We start from the raw sequence: 17,449 nt of genomic DNA, 5'->3' as shown, positions 1-17,449 counted from the left end.
CCTGCCCTCCTGAACCCGCATCCACACACGTGGACCTTCTTCCCTTACCTACAGCTGAGGCACCAGTGCACACTACCAAACCACTGGGTCTCTCTCACCTTCCTCGCTGGAGAAGGACGAAACCAGTCAGGACTACAGCATTTGAACAAAAGGCGAAGGTCACGGAGAAGCCGATGGCTAGGAGTCGGCACAGGGACACATCCAACAGAGATCCGGACATCATGGCTTCACCAGTGACTCCCCAAATCAATGGATACTCCAATTCATCAGAAACAGGGAAATGACTTTAAAGCCGTGCTTATACAGTTATCAGAGGCACAGAAAGAGGAAACGCACATATTTCTCAAAGAAATAGCCAAGAGGAAACAAAGTTCTCAGGGAAACAGCCACACAAATGAAGGTAAATGAAGAGGAAACAAACGAAGCTCTTAAGGAAATATAGACAAATATGGCCAAACAAATGGAGGCTCAAATAGACGCACAACTAGTGACATACAGAACAGAAATGAACAAAAAATAGACACCATCCCAGAAAGACAGGAATCCACATTCAAACCAATGAAGGAAATGGTGCAAGGCATGAAAACAGAATTAGAATCAACAGAGAAAACACAAACAGAGAAAACCCTGGAGATGGAGGACTTGGAGAAAAGATCGGGAACCACAAAGCTAAATGTCACCAATTGAATTTAAGAGATGGAAGAGAGAGTCCAAGGTGCTGAAGATCCACTCGAAGGAAATGAGACTTCTCTCAGAGAGAAAGGAGAATCGGAAAAGTTCCAAACAGAAAACATCCAAGAAATCAAGGATGCCACATACAGACAAATCTAAGAATAACAGGGATGGATGAAAAAGAAGATTCCAGGCTCCAAGGTCCGAAACGTATTTTCAAGAAACTCAGAAGGAATTTTCCCCAATTTAGAGAAAGAGTGGTCCCTAAACAAAGAGAACACCAAACAGACTAGACCGAAAAAGAAACTCCTCAGGTCACATCGTAGTCAAAACACCAAATCTACAGAACAAAGAAAAGATATTAAAAGCAGCAAGGGAACAGGGCCCAGTAACAGATGAAGGTAGACCAATCAGAATCACGCCAGACACCTCAACAGAGACTGCGAAAGCCAGAAGGGCCTGGGCAGAGGTTGGGCAGACTCTACGGGACCACAGATGCCGACCCAGACTACTCTACCCAGCAAAGCTTTCACTCCACATAGGTGGAGAAAACAAAATATTCCACGACAAAACTAAATTTAAACCATCTCCACACAGAACCTGAGACGTACAGAAGATACTGGAAGAGAAACTCTATTCCGATGGAGACAACTACAGCCGGGGAAAAACAGGACACAGTGAAAATGAAAAGAGAACAAGCAATGGGTCACAATAACAGCACCAACTCCACAGGAAAAGGGACTAACATTCATCGGTCAGTATCGTCTATCAACATCAGCAGACTTAGCTCTCCAATGAAAACACACAGACCGACAGAATGGTTCCAGGATGCGACACTCTGTTGCATCCGAGAAACGCACCTCTGCAACCAAGATAAACACTGCCTCGGAGTAAAAAGATGGAAACGGGTTTCAAGCTTGGATTCAGGCGTGGTGGTACATGCTTTAAATCCCAGACTATGGGTGTAAAAGTAGCAGGTAGAAGGGGGCAGCCATATTGGAAAGTGCTAATTCAGTGGCAGCAAAGGTGACAAACTCAGAAAAATATTGGACAGCATAGGATGCATGAATCTCTCACGAAAGAGAAAGGAAACGAAGCTCCCAAAAGGGGTGCTACCTGGAGGGAGGAGGGAGTTTTACGGGGACAGTAATAGACAGACAGGCTGGAGACAGAGAGCTAAGGGCAAGATCAAATGAGCCAGAGAATGAAAAAGAGCCTGAAGGTTAGAAGAGATGGACGGAGTTAGTCTGAGACTAAAGAAAGCAATTTAGAGGACAGCAGAAGAGACAGAGGTAATAAGTGAAGTGGGAGAGGAGTTTGAGCCAGAATCAGCCATCTGTGAGCTCAGAAAGAACAGGACAGGGTGGGCACATCAAGCAGTCATTCTCGGAGGCTGAGCATCTTCTAGGCCTAAGGTAGACTGTATGGAACCTAGAAGCTGCCCTGCCCAGGCTAAGGGGAGCAGACAGAGGGGCAGTAATCTTCAGACTCTAATTTCTAGATGGAATAAAAGTCCTCTTTACAGTAACATCTGTTCAGCAAGGGTTTCACTGTCCTCTTCTATATGGAAATGCCTTGCAAACATAAACAGGAGAGCTGTCATCGAGGAAAGTGGGTTTGGGAGAATTTAATATGCCTTAATACTCTTAGTGTGTTGGGTTTGCTACACCATTGCTTTTCTTTAAGACTCCTGGGACACATGGAAAGTTTTTCAATATTTATATCAGCTTCCAAGAGATCATTACCTTCCATATCTTCTAGAACGTTGACACTGTTCTTCAATATTATGGTCTTCCCATTTGTAGCCTAAAATATGCACCAGAAAGGGTATGATTTCTTACTGAAAAGTAGGCAAAATTTAAGTTACTCTCTTCAGTGAACCTTAGAAACTTGCCTGATTTTTTCTCCCTCATTCCAATTGAAATTACCTAAGAGCATCAATGAGAAAAATCAGCAACAGATGTCCCCTTTACCCTAATAGTGAAGGAAAATACACTGTCCTACCTATGGCTGTGAGGTGCTGGCAGGTGTCCAGCATCACGTCTTGGTAGAGACTCCTCTGGGAAGGATCCAGCAGAGCCCACTCTTCCCGGGTGAAGGTCACATCCACATCGTCATAGGTCACCGAACTCTAAACAATGCCGACATAGGTATGAGAGAAGGCACAATGGTGGCAACAGCATAAAAGCCTACTTCATCGACAACACATTCACACGATTCCGGTGCTTCCCCGACTTATGTCCTGACGGAGACGTTCTGACAAGCTCACCCAGTCGTTTTGGAAGGGAACTAAGTGAGGAGGCTCGCCTCATTTCCTCACCCTTTGAACCCTTTGAACAGCATAGAGCCTCACGAGAGGATTGCCAGCTAACAGACGTGAGGGAAGGGAGACAAGGAAGCTGACGAACAGCACAGACCGCAGATCACAGAAACGGCCTGCACGTTAGTGACTGCAATAATCATGGGCAAGCAGGACGAACCAGCTCATGACCTCAGTGCCAGCAGTCAGGAGGCAGAGGTAGGTGTATCTCATTGCGCTGGAAGCCTGTCTGGTCTCCAAGACAACTCTCCTGACATGAGAGGAGGTAGAGTTAGGGTCTGTATCTGCTGCAAAAGCCCTTCAGCTAAGGAAGACACAGAGAATGTCGTGCACTTCTGAAGTTCCCACAAGGAATGACACACTCAATGCCGTCCTGTATCTGTCTTCCGGGAACCTCAAGTCCCAGCTTAAGCTCTTACAGGAAGGGGCGCTCACTAAAAGGCACAAGCGGACAGATGGAGACATTAGTCCGGGAAGAGTTGGTCGTAGGGGAGCAACCTGAGGCAGCTGAGGGGGCTCAGCAATGGAAACTAACTGGGCTCCTTGGCCAGCATCCGCACGGAGGCTCACAGCCACCTGTTACTCCAGACCCTGAAGCTCCGAGGCCAGCGGCTGGGTATTGTGAGGACCACGAGAGGCACACGAGAGGTGCCCAGTCACACATGGGAGCACAATATTACTCCTATTCACTCCGTTAAAACCAAACAGACACGAGGAGGGAAGAACGAGACACGCCTGCAATCCAACGACTCAGAAGACTCAGTATTGATGTCACGAATACAAGACACCCTGAGAAACTGAATACACTCCCGGCCAAACATCGGAGCTCAGGAGTGGATGTGGGTAAAGATCAGGACGGTAGCACATGCTTGACATGCACAGAAAGCTGCACACCCCATCAGCCAGAAAATCAAAACAAAAACTGCCAGGCATACTGGGCCCCACTGAGTCCCAGCCCTCTGGAGCCAGGGCGAGGTGGACCTCTAGCTTTGTGGCCGGGCTGATGGCGTCCCTGCATCCAGGACAGCTGAAGCTACACAAAGCCTTGGTCTTCAAAAACAACAAAATCAAAAACATAAACACCTCAGGGTACCGAAACGGCTCAGCAACAAAAAACAATTTCTCTGGCTCTTTCTTGTGATTTAGAGATGGATAGAAGGGAACAGAGTGATCCGTGTCCATCACGACACGCCAGACGGAAACGAAGGGAAATGGTTTGCGATCACAGATGCTCGGATCCAGTCCCCAGTGAGGAATCTGGACAGGTCCCTCCTGCAAAACCTTCCACAACTTCCTCCAAAGATGCACATGAAGAAAGAAACGCTCAGTGACATTCTCCGACTTCTGTGGCCTTTCACCACCCTCTGGTGCTGAAGACCCAGGTCTCAGGCTCCCCCAGCACTCTGCAAGAACAGCAGTGGCCGCTCCCTCTCCTGGGTCCACATCTCCCGTGGATTACACACTCCCACTTTCTGTTCCGTTCAAGCCCTCAGGGCACCAACAGACCCTTGAGAACAGAACTCCCACAAGAAAGGAGTCCTGAGACCTACGACCAATAAAACAGAGAGAGGAGATGGGGAAACAACGAGGCAGAGGGTTGGTTCTTTGTGGGAACAAGATAGACGAACCCTCACCTAAAGCAAATGAAAGACAGAGAGGAAACACCTAAAATAATAGCCTCGAAAATTGTATTAAGAGTTTCTGTTTCTTTGAAATCCCGCTTGTGTCATGTGAGTGTTTTTCTTTTAACCCCAGGTGTGGAGTCCCTGAAGAAGGGAGAAGCTGCTGCTCTTCCTGAGCTGTTCACCCACTCTGCTGCTCTATTTGTTGCTGCTGGGCTGCTGGGCTGCTGGGATACTAGGCTGCTGGGCTGCTGGGCATCCTGGTGATGCTTTGTTTGTCACTGCTGGGCTGCTGGGCTGCTGGGCGTCCTGGGGACTCAGAGGTGTCGCCTCTTAGCAGCTTGAAGAGACCTTTATTTCTTTCCCCTCTGGCCTTCCCTCTCCTTTACCTAGTGGGGGCTTTGGAAGGAATAATGGTTGTCAGGGAGGAACAGGTTTAAGAACCCAAACACAGGGCTGGAGAGAGGGCTCAGGCTTGGAGCACCAGCTGCTCTTCCAAAGACCCCCAATCAAGGAGACTGAAACAGAGCACGCTGTGTGCTGTCCGCTGCTTCGGCGGGCTTCTGGGTCCCACAACCGGGACAGGTTTGCACCAAAGACCCCAGTGACCCTAATTGGCGTCAAGTAGCCGGAGATCTGTGCTCCTCATCTGTACGAGCTGTTTTCCCTCCTAACTGGGGGTGGTGGGGGGAAGGGAGGTAGAGGTACCTAAGAACCACAAACAAAGTAGGTATCTGGGAAGGGAAAGCCTGCAGTGCTGCTCTCAGCAGTATGAAATATAATTCCTAGTTGAAAAAAAAAGCCTCATGTCACACTTTTTGTTTTCTCTCCGTACAAACCTGTGATGTTCCTGCTCATTTCATTCCGAAGCAACACTTTTGTTTCTTAAAAAAAAAAGAAAGAAAGCAACCGCACCCGTGTCCCTTCCCTCCGAGGCCTCTGTCCCCGCGCCTCACTCCTCAGGCCACCCGTGCCTGTGCCCTTACATGGAAGGACCCACTGCTGTGTGGCTACATGCGAAAGCCAGAACCCACGTGTGTTCTGGACGTATTTCATCAGACAGGAGCCTGCTCTCGAGTCCGGAGGTGAGCTGCTGGGGGGATCTCCATCCCTGACTGCAAGACATGCTAAGAGCAATAGTAATCAAAGCTGCCTGCGGCCCGCATAGGCATGGGCAGGGCGGTCCATGGAAGCAGAGACCCAGAAATAAGTGCACGCACGCAGACTGCCTTCTCAGGGCAGCCCCGAGATCACAGTTAACAGACAGGACAAGACCTGTGGAGTGATGGGCTGCTGCTGGGAGGGAGAGCAAACCTGTACAAGCCCTTTGGAACTTGATCTGTGGCTTTCTCAGAAGCCTGGGAGAAGCCACACCACTGGGCCCAGCCACCCCGCCCCTGGGCGCTCGCCACCAGGAGGATGCTCCTAGCCCAGGGCAGCGTTGCCTCTACCAACCAGACACCGGGAACAGCCCATCTGCCCCTCGACCGGAGAATAACGGGTAAAGAACTGATCCATTTACACCACAGAGTGCTGCCAGCCACGGGGAACAAGGAAACCGGGAAATCTGCAGGAAAATGGACGCAGCCAGAAAAGGTCTTCACGAGCAACATCACAGACCCGGGGAGACAGCAGAAGACAGTACTAAGCCTCAAGGACAACATGAACAGGACAAGGAAGGTCCCTCTCAGATGCTCTAGCAGAGGAGAGATCCAGGGGCTCAGCACAGGCTGCCTCAGCTCTGTCCTCCTCTTGGGGGGCAGACAGGGCCTTTCCTGGTGAAGAGCTGGTTTAGTGGTGTCATCCCCTCTCCCAGGGCACACATTCATCCTACAAGGCCCAGGCCCTGCCTGTGCACATCTCATCGTCTCAGGGCTGAGAACCCCGCAGCCACCCTCAGCCGGACACAGACTGTGGCAACTGAGGCCCAGAGGGACTATGGTGGACTCTAGAGGAAGGAGTGGCAGGTGGGGGGGGGAGGGGAGAAGGAAAACAATAAAAATTAGACGACGTGGCTCTTCCTAGGCCTGGGTCGGGAAGGTACAGGCTGGGACCCCCGAGGTGAACACGATTGGGAGCCATGGGGGGGGGGTAGACAGGGAGGAAAGAGACACGCCAAAGCAGGGGACTGTGACAGTGAGTCATAGATGAAACAGAGCAGGTGGATTTCAGGGAGGAGGGTGGCTGGGTGAAGGGTCCTGGGCCACAGGACCGTACGTGCCAGCCAGGTCCGGTGATCAGGGAGGGACTCAGGAATGCTGGGCAGCGTGCACCAGCCGTGTCCCGTGAACAAAGATGCTGGGCAGTCTCAGGCCTGGGCCAGAGGGCTGCATGTGCCAGCCAGGTCCCGTGAACAGAGATATTGGGCAGCTCCAGCCGTGGGCCGGAGGGCTGCATGTGCCAGCCATTGCCGTGTCCTGTGAACACAGACTCTGGGCAGCCCTGCTGGCCAGTTCTCTCTGAAGTGTTAGACAGGCGCCTTGGCCGTCTGTCAAGGGAGCCTCGTCTCCACAGTGTCCAGGCAGCCACCTCTGCTCTGGCCACTGCCCATCCCGCCTCTACCCCGTGGGACTCGGCCTCCCTCAGGCCAGGACAAAGGGCCTCGCGGCTGATGGCTGCGGGCTTGCCCGGGCAGGACCACCCAGCCCAGCTCAGGCTCGGCCTCCTGCTTGCCAGGGACCAAGAATCTCAGGCACGCAGTTAGGATGGATGCTGGTGCCAGGGGCTGCCATCAGCTCTGACCACCTGGATAGATTGCTTCAGGAGACTGAGAACCACCCCCACCCGACTGGTTTAACAGTTAATGATAAAACCACGGAATGCCTCAGATGACCTCTGGCCCCTCTCCCTCCTGTTTTACTACCTCATTCTTTGAACATAAAGGTAAAGCCTCGCCCTACAATAAACGGATTTGACAAACCACCCCTTGGTTCCCTTCCTTTTCTCTCGCCCGTTTTTCTTTCAGGCTTGGTTTTCCTCGAATCCCACAAATAATCTGAGGCCCAGAGGGGCTGTGGACTCCAGAGGAAGGAGTGGCAGGCGGGGGGGGGGGGGCGGGGAGGGAGCTCATTATCCCGGGGAAGGCACAGGCGGGGACCCCGAGGTGAACACACCTGGGAGCCACGGGGGGGGGGGGGAAGGGGAGGAGGGGGACACGCCAAACTAGGGGACTGTGACAGTGAATCCTAGATGAAACAGAGCGGGTGGATTACAGGGAGGAGGGCAGCTGGGTGAAGAGTCCTGGGCCACAGGACCTTGCGTGCCAGCCAGGTCCCATGAACAGGGAGAGACTCTGGGATGCTGGGCAGTCCTAGCAATGGGCCTGCCGGGGACCAAGAGTCCCAGGCATCTAGTTCTGGTGACTGGAAAATCACTGCCCAGGTATATAATCAACTTCAACCACCTGGACGGGACCTCCTGAGACGTTGCTAGACCCCCCCCCCCCCCCGCCCTGACTGATTTTATCGATCCCAGGAAGAGCCACAGAATGTGTCACTTATGCAAGAGATAATTTGCCCCCTTTCCCCGCTTGGGAGGGTAGTCGCTCCCTTATTTCAAAAATGTAAAAGTACAGCTCCAGCGAGCAGGAAACAGACCTCGACAACTCATGGCCTGGACTCGTTCCTTGTCTCTCGCCCGTTTTTCTTTCAGGATTGGCTCTTCTCGGACCCCACGAATTACTAGGTCCCGCGTGTAGGGGCCTGGGCCGGAGGGCAGCGCGTGCCAGCTGTGTCCCGTGGACACAGATGCTGGGCAGCCCCGCTGGCCAGTTCTCTCTGGAGTTAGACAGGTGCCTCGGCGTTCGGTCCCAGGTGCCGAGCCTCCACAGTGCCCAGGCCACCACCTCTGCTCTGGCCACCGCCCATCCCACCTCTACCCCGTGGGGCTGGGCTCGGCCTCCTGCCCCTGGGGGCGGCCTGTGGGGGACTCACCATGTCGCCTCCCGGGACCCCGCGGCTGAGTTCAGGCCGCTGCAGGCCAGACACTCCGGACAGCTCCAAGCCGAACCCTCCCTTCCTCCGCTGCAGGCCTTGCCTGGAGGCCCTGATGGGCGAGGAGTCCTGAGCGCAGAGCAACTCCCCTGGGGTCACCGGGGACTGGAGAGACACAGCACAGCGCTGCCTGGCTCAGCAGGGGTGGAGGCCTATTTGCTAGTCAAGGGAGCAAGGCGGGCCAGGCTCAGGGGGACCTGACCCTGAGGGGCCTGTCAGCTACTGCCACAGCAGAAAAGCTCCTCCCTCTCCCTGCCCATCCCCAGCTCCTCCCTCTCTCTGCCCATCCCAGGCTCCTCCCTCTCCCTGCCCATCCCCAGCCCCCTCCTCCCTCTCCAGGATCATCCCCAGCCTTCTCCCTCCCTCTCCTTGCCCAAACCCAGCTCATTCTTCCTTGCCCATCCCCAGCCCCCTCCTCCCTCTCCCTGCCCATCCCCAGCTCCTCCCTCTCCCTGCCCATCCCCATCTCCTCCTTCTCCTTGCCCATCCCCAGCCCTCTCCTCCCTCTCCCTGCCCACCCCAGCCCCCTCCTCCCTCTTCTTGCCCATCCCCAGCTCCTCTCTCTCCTTGCTCATCCCCAGCTCCTTCCTCTCCTTGCCCATCCCTAGCCCCCTCCTCCCTCTCCGTACCCATCCCCAGCCTTCTCCCTCCCTCTTCTTGCCCATCCCCAGCTTCTCCCTCTCCTTGCCCATCCGCAGCCCTCTCCTCCCTCTCCCTGTCCACCCCAGTCCCCTCCTCCTTCTCCCTGCCCACCCCAGCCCCCTCCTTCCTTTTCCTGTCCATCCCCAGCTTCTCCTTCTCCTTGCCCATTCCCAGTTCCTCCCTACCCTTGCCCATCCCCAGCCTCCTCCCTCCCTCTTCTTGCCCATCCCCAGCTCCTCCTTCTCCCTTGCCCATCCCCAGCCCCCTCCTCCCTCTCCCTGCCCACCCCAGCCCCCTCCTCCCTCTTCTTGCCTATCCCCAGTCTAAAGAGTGCCACTTTGTGGCCAAAGGTGGCGAAAATGTGGGGGTCTGTTAGACTTTGGCTGGGGTAGGATTGCGTGGAACCTTTTGGTGATGTAAGACCTCGTGTCTCACAGCTCAGCAGCTCAGGATCATGCCCTTCCCAGGAACACTCACAGACCACAGCTCGATGCAAAAGCAGGAAGTTTATTCCAATCGTGATAGGGTCGCCCCTCCAAAGACAGGAGACAACCCCGAACATGCAAAGCACAGGGTTTTTATACCTGAAAATCAGACCACTTTTGCTCTATACATTGATTTGTCAGCAAGAATAGCATGAAGATAGTTTACAGCTGGTTGTTTATGGTTTATCTCAGAACAGTTCATCCTGCCCTTCAAGAGGTATGCGCACCTGGATTCAATTCAAATAATCACAGTTGTTTTTCTCTTTCCTGGGTGGTCCCTCAGTGACAGGGGATAAATCTTTGAGTTTTCAGGTGAGCTGCTTGCCTTTAAATAACCCTCCCTTCTTGTCTGGCTTCTTGCCTTTCCCACGACCACCTCTTCATTCCCTCTAGCCTTCCCGAGCTTTCGCTCTCTTTTCCTTTTTGGCCTCTGTGGATACAGTCACTGTAAACATTAAATGAAAACTCATTTCCTTCAAGCAGGGTGTCCAGCTCCTGGCCAGGACTTTTCAAATATGAGCCCTTGTGCAAATGAAGTAGGGAAAAACAAAACAAAACAAAACCAAAACAAGGCCTTCGTGAGCTGAGCCATCAAGTGATCTTAGTTTTATTGCTACTCACAAAGGTGGAAATCTGGACACACGATGCCGCTGGACAGACTTCTTGAGGGCTTGGCCCGGCCCAGGCATCTAGATTTTCTTGTCTCCAAGTTTTAGGGAGCCTGGGACATGAGTTCTTCCTTTCTGCCTGTAAACTTGGCCTTTCCCTGCCTATCTCTGATGAAGCACTGAGGAAGTAAACAGGGCTCAAGCGATCAGGTACAGTCCCACAGGTCTGTGCTTGCCTTCCTAGAACGAAGGGTTTGAGTCTCAGGCACCACAGGACACAGGGTCTAGCTTCTTCACCCACTCTGGAAATCACTGAAAGTCTGTCTCCATTTCTAGGCTCTTCTAGATAGGCACACCTGTTGCCTCCGCTCACGAGCCTCTGAGACCTTCACTCCCCACCTGACCATCCTGGTAGTTTTCCTCCAAAGCATACACCATGAAATTCCAGCATCCTGGAATGTTTTATTCATCGATTGTGCCTTCAAACGAGCACATTGATAGCGAATTGCACTAGCTCCCCTCTGAGGCGACCTCCAGAGTTGCCCAGACTCAGTTCACACACCTCCCAGCTAGGTATTGCATACGTGACTTACTTCACTGTGCAGAATTGATGCTGTCTGGTTTATGAGACACGGGTATGAGATATTGTGGCTCCCCCTCTTCCTGGATCACTTACTCTGATGACACCCACTGGCACACCATGGGAAACCCAGGCACCACACACTGGTAACTTGGGTGCTGATTCTCCAGGGCCTTGCCAAGTCTTCAGGAGACTGCAGTGTCTGAGACCAAAGCAGGCACCTTACCTGGGTCTCCCCTGAATCCTGACCCGTGGAAAGCAGGAGACAGTTTTTACCTGTGTTCTAAGCTGCTGGCTTCAGGGGTGGTTTGTTATGCAATAGCTGGTAATAAATGCCTCATTATTTTAAACATTAGAGAATTTTTGTAGGATAAAAATTATTCAACAGTTTCCCAGACTTGCTTGTCTGTGAAGCTATTTTCAGGTAACACCTTCTGGCACCCACATTTTGGGAATTACTTTATCCAGGAAAAAATTAATTAGGGGAACTGGTCTAACTGGTCTAAGTTGGCTGTTTCTTCTTTCCTTTCTCCTGCCTCAAAAGAGGAAAACCCATCTTGGCCTCACCACACTCTGTGGTGAGAAGGATGAGAAATCTACAGAACCCAGCTGGACCAATGAAGGCTGGAAAACCAGAGGACATTGGTCCAGGGTGAGAAGGAACTTGACAGTGTAAGAGTTTGTGGGACTGGCAGGGAAAAGGACTAGAATGTTTCTATATGGAAGTAAGGGACAGGAGGAACCAGGGATTAAGATCATTTCATCTGAATGTCCTCAAGATCCTCTGAACTATTTAAGAGTTTGGGTGGCACAGGAATGCCTTGAGAATATTGTGGGGATAGTGATCTAGAAGGCCAGCCTGGGAGAGTATTAGGGTCACCAACAGAGCTCTGTCAAGCCAAAGGCACTATAATGGAGGACAGAGGCTTAGATCTCAGAGGAGGATATTCCATTCAAAATGTGTTTAAAGAGAAGTAGAAGAATGTGCCTCTCCCCAGGACAAACATGATCCTAGAGAGGGTAGAGAAGTAGCTGGCATCAGTCAGGTATTAGAATGTACCAGCTGTCCTGCCTTTCTTCCAGGATTTTGCAAAGAGGCCTGTTGATACAAACTGACCATCTCAAGCCTGGATCATCTCCAGCTTGCTGCTCCTACTGCCAACACTGCCTCCTCCTCCTCCCTCCTTTTCTTCTCCTTCCTCCTCCTCCTTGTAATGAAAGTTTTGGTTTCATTGTAAACTCAGTTATGTTATGTAAATATGTTTTTGTTTTAATCCCAAGTGTGGGATTTTAGTTTGGGCTATAGTTTGTCCAATAGTTGATAATTGTCTCATTTTGGGTGTGCCTTTACCAGCCGGTAATAGCCTGCAGCATGGAGAGGGGCATGGTCTAGGACTCTGAGAGATATAAATATATATGGGAGCCTGGATTGAGAAAGTGTGGCATTCAGTGTTGGCATGTGGCATGTAGCAGTGTGAAGTGAACAGAGACAGAGTGCAGGGAATCATATGAAAGAAGGGGGAGTTAGTATGACTTGGAGAGGATAGGAGCTCCACAAGGACCAAATATATCTGGGCGCAGGCATCTTTCCTGAGACTGATACTCCACCAAGGTCCATGTATGGATCTAACCTAGAACCTCTGCTTGGATGTACCCCTTGGTAGCTCAGTAACCAATTGGTTTTTCCTAATAAGGCGAACAGGGACTATTTCTGACCTGAACTCAATGGCGGGCTCTTTGACCTCTCCACCCCTCCATGGGAGGAGCAGTCTGGCTAGGCCACACAGGAGTACTTTGCAGCCAGTCCTGAAGATACCTGATAAAACAGGGTCAGACGAAAGGGGAGGAGGTCTTCCCCAATCAGTGGATTTGGAAAGGGGCAGGGAGGAGATGAGGGAGGGAGGGGAGGATTGGGAGTGAATGAGGGAGCAGGATACAGAGTTAATAAAATGTAACTAATAATAAAACTAAAAATAAAAAAAAATAATAATTTTGTCAGAAAATAACAAGAATAATTTTTTTAAATTTTTATTCTTGGTTCTAGATTATCTCCATGAAAGATCCTTGGTTGGAGTATCAGTCTTAGATAAGACCCCTGTACCCAGATTTTATGGTTCTGTTGCTCTCCTTGTGGAGATCCTGTCCTCTCCAGGTCTTACTATTTCACACTTCTTTCATAAGATTCTCTGCACTCTGCCCAAAGTTTGGCTATGAGTCTCAGCATCTGCTTTGATACCCTGCAGGGTAGAATCTTTCAGAGACCCTCTGTGATAGGCTCCTGTCCTGTTTCCTGTATTTTCCCTCTTTTGATGTCCATCCTCTTTGCCTTTCTGGATGAGGATTGAACATCTTACTCAGAGTTGTCCTTCTTGATTAGTATCTTTAGGTGTACAGATTTTTAGTAGGTTCATCCTCTATTATATGTCTAATATCCCCTTATGAGTGAGTATATATCCTGTGTGTCTTTCTGCTTCTGGGATAGCTCACTCAGGCTGATCTTTTCTGATCCCACCATTTGCCTGCAAATTTAATGATTGCCTTGTTTTTAATTGCTTTGTAGTATTCCATTGTGCAAAAGTACCACAATTTCTGTATCCATTTCTCAGATGAGGGGCATCTGGGTTGTTTCCAGCTTCTGGCTATTACAAATAAATTCGCTACAAACATAGTTGAGCAAATGTCCTTGTTGTATTCTTGAGTATCTTTTGGATATAGGCCTAAGAATCATATAGCTGGATCTTGAGGTAGAACTATTCCTAATTATCTGAGAAAATGCCAGATTGATTTCCAAAGTGGGTTGTACAAGTTTACATTTCCACCATTAGTGGAGGAAGGTTCTCCTTTTTCCACAACCTCTCCAGCATGTGTTGTCTCTTGAGTTTTTGATCTTAGCCATTCTGATGGGTGTAAGGTGAAATCTCAGGGTTGTTTTGATTTGCATTTCCCTGATGAGTATGGATGTTGAGCATTTCTTTATGTTTTTCTCTGCCATTCGATATTCCTCTATTGAGAATTCTCTGTTTAGCTCTGTACCCGTTTTTTAAATTGGATTATTAGATTTGTTGCTGTTTAACTTCTTCAGTTCTTTTAAAAATATTTTTAATTTTAATTTTTATTAATTACACTTTATTCACTTTGTATCCCCTGTAGCTCCCTTTCCCCACACCTCCCAATCCTACCCTCACTTCTTCTTCTCAATGTATGCCTTTCCCCAAGTCATACATTGGGGAGGTCTTCCTCTCCTTCCTTCTCATCCTAGTCTCATCAAGAGTGCTTGCATTGTCTTTCTCTGTGGGCTGGTAAGGCTGCTCCCCTCTGAGGGAGAGGTTATCAAAGAGCAGGCTAATCAGTTCATGTCAGAGACAGTCCCTGTTCCCATTTCTAGGGAACCCACTTGGAGACTGAGCTCTCATGGGATACATCTGTGCAGGGGCTCTAGGTTTTCTCCATGAATGGTCCTTGGTTGGAGTATCAGTCTCAAAAAAGACCCCTCTGCCTAGATTTTTTGGTTCTGTTGCTCTCCTTGTGGAACTCCTGTCCTCTCCAGGTCTTCCTATTTCCCAATTCTTTCATAAGATTCCCTGCATTCTGCCGAAAGGTTGGCCATAAGTCTCAGCATCTGCTTTGATACCCTGCAGGGTAGAGCCTTTCAGAAGTCTTCTTTGGCAGGCTCCTGTCCTGTTCCCTGTTTTCTCTTTGTGATGTCCATCCTCTTTGCCTTTTGAATGGGGATTAAACATTTTATCCAGAATTCTTTTTGATTAGTTTCTTAGGTGTACAGATTTTAGTAGGTTCATACTATATTATATGTCTAATATTCACTTACTTAATTTGTTGCTGTTTAAATACTTGAGTTCTTATTTTTTGTGCTATTTTATTTTCTTATTTTTTTTAAAATTTTTATTTTTTTAATTATTTGCAATTTGTTAACTTTGTATCCCTGCTGTATTCCACTCCCTCTTTCCCTCCCAATCCCACCCTCCCACCCTCATCTCCTCCCTGCCCCTTTCCAAGTACATTGATAAGGGAGAACCTCCTCCCCTTACATCTGATACTGGTTTATCAGGTGTCTTCAGGACTGGCTGCAAAGTCCTCCTCTGTGGCCTAGCAAGGCTGCTCCCCCCTGGGGGGGGTGTCAAACAGCCTGCCATTGAGTTCATGTCAGAAACAGTTCCTGTTCCCCTTATTAGGGTACCCACTTGGATACTGAACTACCAAGGGCTACATCTGAGCAGGGGCTCTAGGTTGCATCCATACATGGTCCTTGTTTGGAGAAACAGTCTCATAAAAGACCCCTGTGCCCAGATATATTTGGTCCTTGTGAAACTCCTATCCTCTCCAGGTCATATTAAACCCCCCCCCACTTTTTTTTGATTCCCTGCATTCTGCCGGAGGTTTGGTTATGAGTCTTGATACACTGCTAGGTAGAGTCTTTCAGAGGCCTTCTGTGGTAGGCTCTTGTCCTGTTACTTGTTTGCTCCTACATCCAATCTCCATCCCATCTGTCTTTCTAAGTGAAGATTGATCATCGTACCCTGGGTCCTCTTTCTAGTTTATCTTCTTTAGGTGGACAGATTTCAGTATATCCTATCTTATAGGTCTATATAAGTGAGTATATACCATGTGTGTCTTTCTGCTTTTGGGATACCTCACTCAGGATGATCGTTTCTAGGTCCCACCATTCGCCTGCAAATTTCATGATTTCCTCATTTTTAATTGCTGAGTAATACTCCATTGTGTAAAAGTACCACAATTTCTATATCTATTCCTCAACTGAGGGTCATCTGGGTTGTTTTCAGGTTCTTGCTAGTATAAATAAAGCTGCTACAAACATGGTTGAGCAAATGTCCTTGTTGTGTACTTGAGCCTCTTTTGGATATATGCCTAGGAGTGGTATAGCTGGATCTTGAGGAAGCACTATTCCTAATTGTCTGAGAAAGCGCCAGATTGATTTCCAAAGTGGTTGTACAAGTTTGCATTCCCACCAGCAATGGAGGAGGGTTCCCCTTTTTCCACAACCTCTCCAGCATGTGTTGTCACTTGAGTTTTTGATCTTAGCCATTTTGGTGGGTGTCAGGTGAAATCTCAAGGTCGTTTTGATTTTCATCTCTCTGATGGCTAAGGACGCTGAGCATTTTTTAAGTGTTTCTCTGCCATCTGTATTCCTCTACTGAAAATTCTCTGTTTAGCTCTGTACCCCACTTTTTAATCGGATTGCTTGATTTGCTGCTTTTTAACTTCTTGAGTTCTTTATATATTCTGGATATCAGCCCTCTGTCAGATATAGGGTTGGTGAAGATCCTTTCCCAGTCTGTATGCTGTCGTTTTCTTTTGATGACTATGTCCTTTGCTTAACAGAAGCTTTTCAACTTCATAAAGTCCCATTTATCGATTGTTGCTCTTAGAGCCTGTGCTTTTTGGTGTTCTGTTCAGGAAGTTGTCTCCTATGCCAATGAGTTCCAATGTCTTACTCACTTTTTCTTCTAACCGATTTAGTGTATCTGGCTTTATGTTGACATCTTTGATCCACTTGGACTTTAGTTTTGTGCAGGGTGATAAATATGGATCTATTATCATTTTTCTTCATGTAGACATCCACTTGGACCAGCACCATTTGTTGAAGATGCTGTCTTTCTCCCACTAAATGGTTTTGGCTTTTCTGTCAAAAATCAAATATCCATAGGTATGTGGGTTTAATTTTCGGTCTTCTATTTGGTTACATTGATTCACTGTTGTATTTCTATGCCAATACCATGCCATTTTTATTACTATTGCTCTGTAGTACAGCTTGAGATCAGGGATGGAGATGCCTCCAGATGATCTGCTGTCTGTATTGATGATCTGTCCATCGTTGAGAGTGGGATGATGAAGTCTCCCACTATTAACTTGTGTGGTTTGATGTGTGATTTAAATTAGTAATTTTTAAAATGAATGTGGGTGCCCTTGTGTTTGGGGTATAGATATTCAGAACTGAGACATCATCTTAGTATATTTTCTTTTGATGACAATGATTAATTTTGGTTGAAAGTATACTTTAGGGGCTGGAGAGATGGCTCAGAGGTTAAGAACACTTGCTGTTCTTCCAAAAGTCTTGAGTTCAATTCTCAGCAACCACATGGTGGCTCATAAACGTCTATAGTAAGATCTGGTGTGCAGGCAGAATGTTGCATAAATAATAAATAAATCCTAAAAAAGGTCTACTTTACTAGATACTGGAATGGTTATTCCAGCTTGCTTCTTCAGCATGTTAGCTTAGAAAACCTTTTTCCAGCCCTTTACTAGGAGGTACTCTTTCTACTAGGAGGTCCATCTTTCTTGTACCCAGCAGAATGAAGGATCATGTTTTCCAAAAATATAGAATGCTTCACAAATTTTCATGTCCTCTTTGTGCATGGGCCATGTGAATCTTTTCTGTATCATTCCAATTTTAGTATATGTGCTGCCAAACATAACATACTTTATTGAAATGAAAGGAAGAATTATGAACCAATGAAATCACATTGTATTGTGAGAGATTAAGATATTGTG

The 17,449-nt window shown here is 48.7% G+C and overlaps 1 long non-coding RNA gene and 1 other non-coding gene across 2 annotated transcripts; both read right to left on the bottom strand.

The window, feature by feature from the left end:
* Nucleotides 1–2,429: 2,429 nt before the first annotated feature.
* LOC110541554 (uncharacterized) lies at nt 2,430–8,808 on the bottom strand. The gene is made up of 3 exons (XR_009588853.1): nt 8,547–8,808; nt 2,677–2,803; nt 2,430–2,478 (listed from the first exon to the last, which is right to left on the bottom strand). It is a non-coding gene; the product is annotated as an uncharacterized LOC110541554 (long non-coding RNA).
* An 8,461-nt stretch (nt 8,809–17,269) lies between these two features.
* LOC132650504 (U6 spliceosomal RNA) lies at nt 17,270–17,374 on the bottom strand. The gene has a single exon (XR_009588854.1). It is a non-coding gene; the product is annotated as a U6 spliceosomal RNA (small nuclear RNA).
* Nucleotides 17,375–17,449: the final 75 nt, after the last annotated feature.

Source organism: Meriones unguiculatus (genome assembly GCF_030254825.1).
Source record: "Meriones unguiculatus strain TT.TT164.6M chromosome 13 unlocalized genomic scaffold, Bangor_MerUng_6.1 Chr13, whole genome shotgun sequence".
NCBI classification, from domain to species: domain Eukaryota; kingdom Metazoa; phylum Chordata; class Mammalia; order Rodentia; family Muridae; genus Meriones; species Meriones unguiculatus.
This window is presented reverse-complemented; position numbering and strand designations above follow the sequence as displayed.